Consider the following 10,720-nt stretch of genomic DNA (forward strand, 5'->3'; position numbering starts at 1 on the left):
TGAGAGCTTTGCACACAGCTTCCTTAGAGACCCAGGTACAGGCGCAGCTTCTAGGTAGAATTCAACCACTTCTAAGAAATGAAAAGCAGTATCACCTCAAAGAAAGGAAAAGGGATATTACAGCGATATGCCCTTTTAAAAATTGTTCAAGTGGGCTGGGGATTTAGCTCAGTGGCACTGTGGCTGCCTTGCAAGTGCAAGGTCCTGAGTTCAATCCTCAGTACCAGAAAAACAAAATTCAAGTAACCTTCATTGAACATGATAACCACTACACTGCGGAAACCCATCAAGTAACTTTCTTTTAAAGGACTCTCTAAAAATGTAACACAAGTCAATTTTATACAATATGGCTGTAAGATTTTTAAAAATTACATCTGGAAAACATGCTTATTGCTGATATGCAAATTTCCTGAAATGTGGGCTCCTCAGAGGCAGGGAAGTGTCTTTTACTTAGCTTTCACCCAACTCCATACCCTATGCAAGGAAAGCATACAAATGGGGATTAAAAAAAAATATGTGCTCTTCCAGTTCTTCACAAGAACATACAATTTTCACATGTTAACTTAAAAGAAAAAATTAATAAGTCTGTATTCACTGAAACAAACAAAACAACTGAACAGGAGGAAGGCCCACCCAGAGGCTTCATACAGCAGATGTTTTCAGTCAAGTGTTGGTTGTGGACTTTGTTGATTGTTAACTTTGGACCAGCCCCAATGTCTGCCTTCAAGTAGTTCACTCAGGAGTAGAAGAGTGACACATATGCAAAGAACCACACACAGGAAACCACTGTGAACACCATAAAGGAGATATTTAAAAGTCCAATGGAAGGACGGACGGAGATAGGACTTTCTACTCGGATTAGAGAGGACTATATGGAGGAAGAGGCATTCATCTCAAACACAGTAGCCTGTATCTTTAAAATAGAATGTCGGTAATAAATATTTATGATGTGGCATACTTTGAATTAAGTTCAAACAAAAATGAGCTAGGACAACAGTAGGGATTTGTTCTTATGTTTTTACAACAGTAAGTACAGAATCAATAGGCAGATTCTTTGATATAAAAAAATCTCCAACTAATAAAATGTCAGCAATGTATTAAAAATTCACAGCAAGGAGAAATATTAAATAAACATAATAAATCACTTTAATGGTAATAAAACCAAGACAACTCAAATTCCCAGTGTTGACTTTCCAGCTATCTTTGAACAATTTTGTATCTTGAGAACAAATGTCGATAAAATTCTCAAAACTTCTGAAGGACAGCATGTAAATATTATATTAAATAGCTTTTCATTTAAAAAACTTGCCTTCCTCACGTTTTATGGTTTCCTCATTCAGAATGTGACTTTCTGCTTGGAAGTTGTTTTATTATTGCTGCTACATATACTTTTAAAGAATTGGGTAGCTGAATACTAATTTAAAGTTTTTTCTTACATTTTTAAATTCCCTAGGTGGAGTTTAATTTCTTTGCAATGACTACACAAGTTTTTTGAAATAAAGTAGAATTTAACGTACACAGATTTATCCTTACTTTGGGGGATCTTAAAATCTACTGATATCAAATGCTATGCACAAATTACCCACAGGTTTTAATGCTTCCCACTTTTCCGTTGTTAATGAAATGTTTGCACAGCTGCTGCAGTGTGTACAGGAAGATTAAAACCTGCTGTCAGTTTGTTAGGAGAAACCTGGGGGAGATTTAACACATCTGGCCTGGGGATTATGGAAACCTGGTAAAACCAAAATTGCCCATTAGTTTACAGGATCTGTGGCCTGGGGACAGAAAGTGGGAAGGAAGATGCATTGACCTTTAAAATTGACCGAAATCAATTAACCCGTGTACTTGTCAACCCTTCATGACATGTACTTGTGCCGTAGCCACCTTCAACATGCCTAGGAATTCCTATCGGAAGCAAGTTTTTTGTTGGTTTAAGACACGGTGAAATAATTGAGCTGACAAAGCAGTTTCCCGTTTGAATGACAAATGCGGTTCCTGTCAGGTTTATCATCTTGGAAAAACATAGAAAAGAAAATAATAAGCCACCAGATTGGACAAGTAATTAGGCAACTTGTGCCCTGGCTGTGAAGTGAAGTGAAGGAAAATGTCACAGAGATTTGCAGTTCCATCAAGAGCCTGTACACACTTCTCGGTGGCTGCGCCCAGCACTGCAGAGACAGTTGGGGTAAAATGGCTTGTCCCTCACCCGAGGGCTAATGGAGCTGGCTGGCTGGGAGTCTGCATACCCTTCTGAACTGATAACTTCAGGGCAGAGCTGAGGGCGCCTAGACCGCGACCCCCACAGTAGGCTGGGAGGATCTCACATCTTGACTCTTCGTACTTGAGCAGGTCTTTGGCTGGGGAAACTCAGCATGCATTAGAGAACCAGCCGAGACAGCAGAGGGGCCCTGGAAGTTTAAGGACTTGCCCACGGCTACTCAACCTGGCTTTACAAGTGGCAGGGAGGGAGAAACTGACCTCTTTGTCCTGACCACCAGGCCAGCACCCCTCGACAAGGCACATTTCTCTTGGTCCACCAAGGGAGGCGTTCTGGTTGAGGAAGACCAAATGAGAGAATTAAAAACAAACAGAACAAATTGCTATTTAAAAGAGAATTCGGCAGGTTGAGTTGATAGAGGGAATGTGATAGTTTTGAAACACTTGCACTTCATTTCAGCAGCCACAGTCTTGCAGGCAGACAGGTGCACCCAGGTAATAACCTGACATCAGTGCAGTTGTAAGTGAGAACTTGCCAGGCAGTGGTTGTCTCCTCTCCTGTCACCTGGGATTGGTCACCTTGGGTTGAGAAGCCACAGAAGAGTGACATGTATCATTGGCGTAAGAGGCTTCAGGGTCCATTGAGGTACTTCACAGAACTGATGGCTGGTCTGTGTTTTGAGGATTTCTTCAGGGAAAATTCTCTGCCCCATTTCCATCAACAACCACTAATTGATGGAGCCAGCTTTTCACTTCTTCCTTGAAAGTGCTATTACTGTTTGTCAACACTATGCTCTGAGGTGAAGGGCAGTTGGCTTTCAGAAGTCACTGGTTACATTCGACTGGCAGACAAGCGACAAGACAACAGATGGGCGCTGCCGGACAGTCGTGCCTCTCTCTCCCTTCTCCTTCCCACCCGCTGCCAGAGCCTGCTGCCTCTTCTCTGTACAGTCTGCTGCGTAGCTCTGCCTTCCTCCCCCCATCAGAGCTGGTGTGCAGCAGCTTGCCAGGCTGCCACCACATTCTCCTCATGGCCCCTCCTGGGCCAGTCCCACTCACTCCGAGACTCTAAGCATCAAGACCCCTGCCAGAGCCACAGTGTGGGTATCGCATCTTGCCTACCTCACTCTGCTCAGTTCTTAAAGTGTAACGTCCTTTTGTGGCCTGAAAGGACTCCATGTGGGCATCACAAAATAAAACTCATGAGGTGTCGCTTGACATGAAGAAATAACTGAGAAGGGTCCCCCTGAGGAAAGCCTAGAATCTGGAGCTGGTCTAATGGGTTTAAGGTCAGGCTACTGAGTGTGTTGCTGTGTATTCTCTGTGGCATCCTGAACTGGGCCTTCATTTCTGCATTTATAAAATAAGATGATAATACTACTTACCTCACAGGGTTGTTCTGAGAATTAAATAGGAGAACATGTATAAAGTGCCTAAAACAGTGCCTGACAGATTACACATGTTACATAAGTTTAAAGATTAAGTTATACGTGCATATATATGCATATGCTTAAAGATATATGTATATATAGTGTGTATGTAATCTACAAAAATTAAAAAGAGATGGCATGAAAGTAGAAGGAAGACTAAAAAGGGGATTCACCGAAAGGAAGAGGAAGACTCAGAGGAAGGGGACAGTGAGGAGTGAAAATGAGCAATGTATATTATATGCATGTACAAATATGTCAAAATGAAATCCACCATTCTATATAAAGAATATGCATACATGAAATGAATATATATGAGATAGCACAAATACGGTTGTGAATATTTCAGCTGTTCATATATTTGCACGATAAAGCAATTCAGTGTGAAGAGACAACCCACAATGTGGGAAAAAATTTTCACCTGCTCTTCCTCAGACACAGGTCTACTATCTCGAATCTATAAAGAATTTAAAAAGATCAGACCTCCCAAATTTAAAGACCCAATCCACAAATGGGCAACTGAAATGAGCAGACATTTCTCAGACAAAGAAGTAGAAATTGCAAATAAACGTATGAAAAAATGTTCAACATCACTGGCCATTCGAGAGATGCAAATGAAAACAATGCTGAGATTCCACCTCACCCCAGAAAGAATGGCTGCTATCAAGAAATCAACCAATAACAAATGCTGGCGGGGCTGTGGGGAAAGAGGAACCCTGCTCCACTGCTGGTGGGAGTGTAGACTGGTGCAACCACTGTGGAAATCAGTATGGAGATACCTCAAAGAACTAGGACTGGAAGTCCCATTTGACCCCACTATTCCACTGCTGGAGATCTTCCCCAAAGAATTAAAAGAATCATACCACAGTGATATATGTGCGCCCATGTTCATAGCAGCACAGTTTGTCATAGCTAAAACTTGGAAACAGCCCAAATGCCCATCAACTGGAGACTGGATCAAGAAAATGTGCTTTTTTAATATAAAATGGAGTACTACTCAGCCATAAAGAATGAGAAATTAGAGACATTTATAGCTAAATGGATGCACATGGAGGCCATACTCTTAAGTGAAATAAATAGGACACACATGTGTAAATACAGAATAATTTCTCTAGTGTGAGAAACTGAAAGTGTAAATAAGGACTAAAAGGTATAATACATAATGTGAAATAGGAAGAAAAGGGGCAAAGGGGAAGGGGAAGTAGGAAGGGTAGGGAAAGGGAAAGAAGGGAATGGAGTTAATATGAGAAAATGAAAAATGGAAGCAAAGTCTTTGTAAATAGGGAGGAATGGAGGGATTGAAGGAAGGGCAGAGGAATGGGGAAAAAATAAGAACCAAGAGAGACTATGTAAAGGTGCAAATTTCCAATGATGAATGTCATTATGTTGTATATTTTAAATGTACCAATAAAATTAATTTAAAAAATAAAAAAATTTAAAAAACAAAAAGGAATAAATGAAATTTCCCCCAATTAATAAATAAACAAAATGTGATAGATACAATAAATAAATAAATAAACTGGAAAAAAAATTAAAAATAAAAATCAAGTGACAACCATGACATTTATATGTTGGTCCTAATTTTCACTCTCAGAAAAATAAAACTGGTAGCCAGGTACAGTGGCATATGCCATAATTCCAGCTATCCAGGAGGCTGAGGCAGAAGGTTCACAAATTTGATTTCTGCCTGAGCAACTTAGCAAGACCTTGTCTCAAGAATTTAAAAAAAAAAATTAAAAAGTAGGTGAGGATACTGCTCCGTGGTAGAGGGCCCCTGGGTTCATTCCTCAGTCCTGGAGGGAGGGTGGGAGGGTGATACCAATAGTTCTTTAACTCTGTTTGCCATACACTCACCCTGTGGTTTCTTTTGTACTCTGTAGCAGTCACATCTTAAAAGCTCAGTGTCTTTGGATGTTACTATAAGTCTAAATCTCTCTAAGCCCCATATGCAGAAATTGCTAGTGCTTGCCAATGTGCATGTTCTCATCTTCATAGAGTCTTAGGAAGACTGCATGTCCCAGTTTCCCTTCTGCTTAGGGACATCCGTGGGACTGGAATTGCTAATGAGATGTGACTGCAAAAGATTGCTCCACACCCGCCCACTGGACAGGAGAAAGCTTCAAGGACCAAGAAGACAGTGAGACTAAAGGAGGAAGGAGCTGGACTCGCTGAATAACTGAGTGAAGGACTGGGATCAGAGTGAGAGTCGTTTATTACAGAAGTCAGCACTCCAACCAATACCTTGGGACCTGGCAGACTATCTGCCACTTCGGAGTCTTGTCATAAATGACAAATGAATGATCGGCTAATTGTTTTTGGCTGAATGAGGAATAAAATTCCTCTGAAAGACCTGAGTTCCTTCTGGCTACAATAAACTAGCAAGGGGACAAGGTGACCCAAATCAGACCGGAACCAAACCACAATAAACACTCAGAAGTTTGCTCTTGGGTTGTGACTGAAAAGTCCTATGCTGGCAACCCTCAGACCTTGACCCACACATTCAGCCTGAGGCCCCCTCACCTCGGCTGACCTCTCCCCTCTTAACCACTAGCCTGCCTCAGCCATCCAGAACCCTTTTACTTCCCTACACTTCAGAGCCTGCTCTTTCCAACCTGCTCATAACCACTGCCTCCAGATTTATAGAAACTCCAATATGTCAGTAATTTAGGACAATCTGAGAAGATTAAGTTTCAAGTTTCTTTTTGCTTTTTTTTTTTTTGGCAGGGGGGAATATAGCCAGTTGGAAGTTTGGATAAATCAACATTTGGAAGTAATTATATTGATTATGTTTACCTAACTGAGTTCTGAGAGCAATACCCCAAGATCCATAGCCAAAAGTAATATTGACCCATATAATGTAGGGAAGCATGGATTTAGAGTATATAAAGTATTCCTACTAGGTATCTATCTACACTATGTTACCTTAATTCAGTTCCTCAACTGTCTACCTGAAAAGCATTTCAGCATTGCCACATCCTCCTCTGTTGTGAGATGTGATAGAAGATAAGCTAGCAAAGGTAGAGGGGCGAAGGTCTTGAAGAACAATATCTCTAATGCTATTTAATCGTTAGAACAGCTGAGAGTCATTAAAGGCTTTTCATAAAAGGGATATAAGGATCTGGTTTTTATCTTTGGGGTTTTTTGTTTTTTTCACAGTACTGGGGATCAAACCCAGGGACACTCTACCATTGAGCTTCATCCCCAGCCCTTTTTAAAAATTTTATCTTGAGACAGGGTCTTGCTAAATTGCCTAGGCGGTGTGGCAAAGAACACAAAATCCAAACCAAAAAAAACGGCTAAAGAAGTTTCAGATAATAATGAAGAAATTGATAGAGATGGGCTTCATGAAGTAACAAGCCGAGATAGTCCAGTTTATCCCAAAAGTTTGCTTGATGATGGATGGCCTTGTCATAGGAGTTTACATTCACCAAACTGATCGACTTAAGTCAGATTTTATGATTTCTCACCCAATGGTAAAAATTCATGTGGTTGATGAGAAAACTGGTCAGTATGTCAAGAAAGATGACAGTGAGCATCCTGTGTCATCTTGCTATGAAAAAGAGAATGTGGATTATATTCTTCCTATCATGACACAACCATAGGATTTTAAATAGTTAACATCAATACTCCCAGAGTGGGAAGAACAAATTATATTTAATGAAAAATTTCCCTATTTGCTTTAAGATTTTGATGAGGATCCTAAGGTGATCCTTTTCATTGAGATTCTTGATTTTTTAAGCATGAATGAAGTTAAGAATAACTCTGAAGTCCGAAACCAAGAATGTGGCTTTTGGAAAATTGCCTGGGCCTTTCTTAATCTTCAAAGGAAATGAAAGTATCAATTCAAAACTTCTCTTGCAGCTTTACTACCCACCTACTAAGCCGCGATCTCAGTTAAATGTCTGAGGTTTTTGAATGGTGGTCCGAATGACCAAGAAATCATTATCAGTGTTGTATATAACTATATGAGGACTGAAAGTTCCAGATGGTATAAAGCCATCTTACTGATCTATGATGGCTCTTCAGGAAGAGAAAGGTAAACCAGAACATTATGAACATCACTGTGAGTCAACTTCAATAGACACAGAACCTGAATTAGAAGATTTGAAGGAAATAGTAGAGTGGAAATGACTATCTGGACAGGCTTGCAGTGTACCAAACAAGCACCTCTTCTCACTAATGCAGGAGAACGAGGATGTTTTGTCTTGGTTTCTCCCATAATGGAAGGATATCAGCAGCATCCTGTACCAGCTGGGATGGATATCCAATTATATTATATGAAATTCCTTCTGGACCTTTCATGAGAGAATTGTGTGGCCACCTCAATATCATTTATGACCCTTCCTGGTCAAAAGATGATAGCTGTATGCTTACTTCATCCTCTGATGGCACTGCCAGGGTATGGAAAAATGAAATAAATGCTACAAATACTTTTGGAGCTTTTCCTCATCCTGTTTTTATTTACACGGCTAAATTCCATCCAGCTGTAAGAGAGCTGGTGGTTACAGGATGCTATGATTCTGTGATACTGATATGGAAAATTGATGTGAGAGAATGTTCTGCTGTATTGATCCAACGATATGACACTCACAAGAGTTTTATGAACTCTCTCTGTTTTGATGCTGAAGGTCATCACATGTATTCAGGAGACTGCACATGAGTGATTTTTGTGTGGAATTCTTATGTCAATGTTAATAATTTGGAACACTCAGTGTGCCACTGGACTATAAATAAGTAAACTGAATTTAAGGGGATTCCAATAAGTTATTTGGAGGTTCATCCCAATGGAAAACGTTTGTCAATTCATACCAAAGATAGTACTTTGAGAATTATGGATCTCCAAATATTAGCAGCAAGGAAATTTCTAGGTGCAGCAAATTATCTGGAGAAGACTCACAGTACTTTGATGCCATGTGGAACTTTCCTCTTTGCTGGAAGTGAGGATGGTAGAGTATATGTTTGGAACCCTGAAACAGGGGAACAACTATTCTGTATTCTGTCCTGCTTTTCAAGTCACCCATTCGAGACATTTCTTATCATCCTTTTGAAAATATGGTTGCATTTTGTGCATTTGGGCAGAATGAGCCAATTCTTCTTTCCATTTATGATTTCAGTGTAGCCCAGCAGGAGGCTGAAATGTTCAGATGCTACAGTGCAACGTTGCCATTACCTAGAAAACACCAAAGTCAAGATGCTCTGTGTTCCTGTCCTAAACTACCTCATCAAGGCTCTTTTCAGATTGGTGAATTTGAACACACTGAAAATTCTTCCACAAAGATGCAGATAGAGAAACAGAGACTCGAAACTGTCACAGTCAACAAAAATCTCACACTTACTTCATCATCTCTAGCCTCCTCACAACAGTCTAAATTACAACAGTCAAACATGCTGACCACTGATGAGATGCTACATCACTTCGGTTTCACTCAGACTGGAAATATCAGCATAGAAAGAAGGCATTGTAACCATCAAGTAGATTCAGCACCAACGGTTACTTTGCTTTAGAAAGAAAATCTTATCATTTGTTCCTCTTTTACTACTAGACAACAAAGGCATTTAATTACAGTACTTTTGTTATGTTTAAAAAATACATTGTAAAAGGAAAAGAATTTGATCTTCCTTTTAGTCTCTGAATATATTTTTATGAAATATACATCAATTGCTAGTTGCTGGTTGAAAGATTTGTAAGGTGATATAGACCAGGGTGCATCTTAATTTTCCTTCAACATAATGTCATGTTTTATCTTTTCTATGCAAGTCTTTCAAGTATTTCATATAATTCATCATTAACTATTATGAAAAAGATTTAGTAATACCTCTTATAAGAAAATAAAGGCAATAGTAAGCTGTAAAAAAATAAATTGCCTAGGTGAATCTTGAACTTGCAGTTCTCCCATCTCACCCTCCATGTGCTGGAATTATGGGTGTGCACCTACGCGCCCAACTTAATTTTTATTTTTGAAAGATCTGCTGGGTGGAGGGTGGATCTGAAGTGGCAAGATTTTAGACAGAAAGACTCAGCACTGTGTTGGTGCAATGGTAAAGAGTGATGAGGCCTTCAAGGAAGCCAGTGTCTGGAGGGACAAATGAAGAAGGATAAATTAAAGTGCAAAAGCACAGCTGGATCCAAAGCATGCCCCAGTTTACTATGGTATGTATCATATGGTTGTTAGTGTCCTGGAGGTAAACAGAATTCTCCAGAGTCGAGCTAATGAACATAGAATGCAATAGATGCTGGTTTCAGTACCATACTTCCATTTATTTGCCTTAAAATAAACTTACATTTTTTGCACTGACCATGTCACACTGAGGGGTCACTTGAAACCTTCGAGAAATCAAAAATCTGAGGTTTTAATAATATAAACTACTAAAAAATCCATATCTCTCCCACTAAAATTAGTGCCCATGGCTGTGGTGAAGAGATTATTGTTTTCCAGCATATCAAGGGCAACCTTAATATACAACTTCATCACTGAGAGAAAATCAGAGCTCAAGTCAGATCAGGAACAATAGCTCATGCCTCCTTCCTAGTTTCACTTAAAGAACCCCTTTTAAAAGTATTGTAGAATGTAAGAGCAAGCTTGAGTTCCATCTCCAGTACTTCCCATCAAGAGCAAAATACTAGACCTGTATGAGATTAAGTTTTAGGATCTGCTAAATGGTAATAAAACCGTTTCTCTTGTAAGGTGTTCATCGTTTCATTCAATGAGTATATTGAGTAGCTACTACTCAGTGGGTGTTGGGCTTAGGAATACAATAGCAGTCAAGATGTCCTATGGTCTCAGTCCACATGCAGCTTATGTTCTAGCACTGTTTGAGGATTAGAAATAATGTCCATGAACTGTCTAGCACATGTCCGAGAAAGTACATGCTGAGGGAAGAATGGCTATAACTTTTAACTACACTAGATGGTGTTAGACTCATCACACGGTCTACTTGAATGTGTGCTCAAGTGGTTAAAAGTGACAGAAAAGTTACACATATCTGTTGTACATAATCCTCCTACCACCAACAACCAAATGTCCATATATCCGATAGAGCACTGAAAAACAAAAGGAAATGTAAACAAAGACTCA

General features: G+C 39.7%; 1 pseudogene; it reads left to right on the top strand.

Annotated features, from left to right (window-relative positions):
- LOC101706572 (jouberin pseudogene) overlaps window positions 1–9,149 on the top strand; it is a 29,698-nt pseudogene extending 20,549 nt beyond the window's left edge.
- The last annotated feature ends 1,571 nt before the right edge of the window (window positions 9,150–10,720 follow it).

This window comes from Heterocephalus glaber, unplaced genomic scaffold, assembly GCF_053883595.1.
Source record: "Heterocephalus glaber isolate CG9 unplaced genomic scaffold, H.glaber_assembly_v1.0 deba00001764, whole genome shotgun sequence".
Classification (NCBI taxonomy): Eukaryota; Metazoa; Chordata; class Mammalia; order Rodentia; family Bathyergidae; genus Heterocephalus; species Heterocephalus glaber.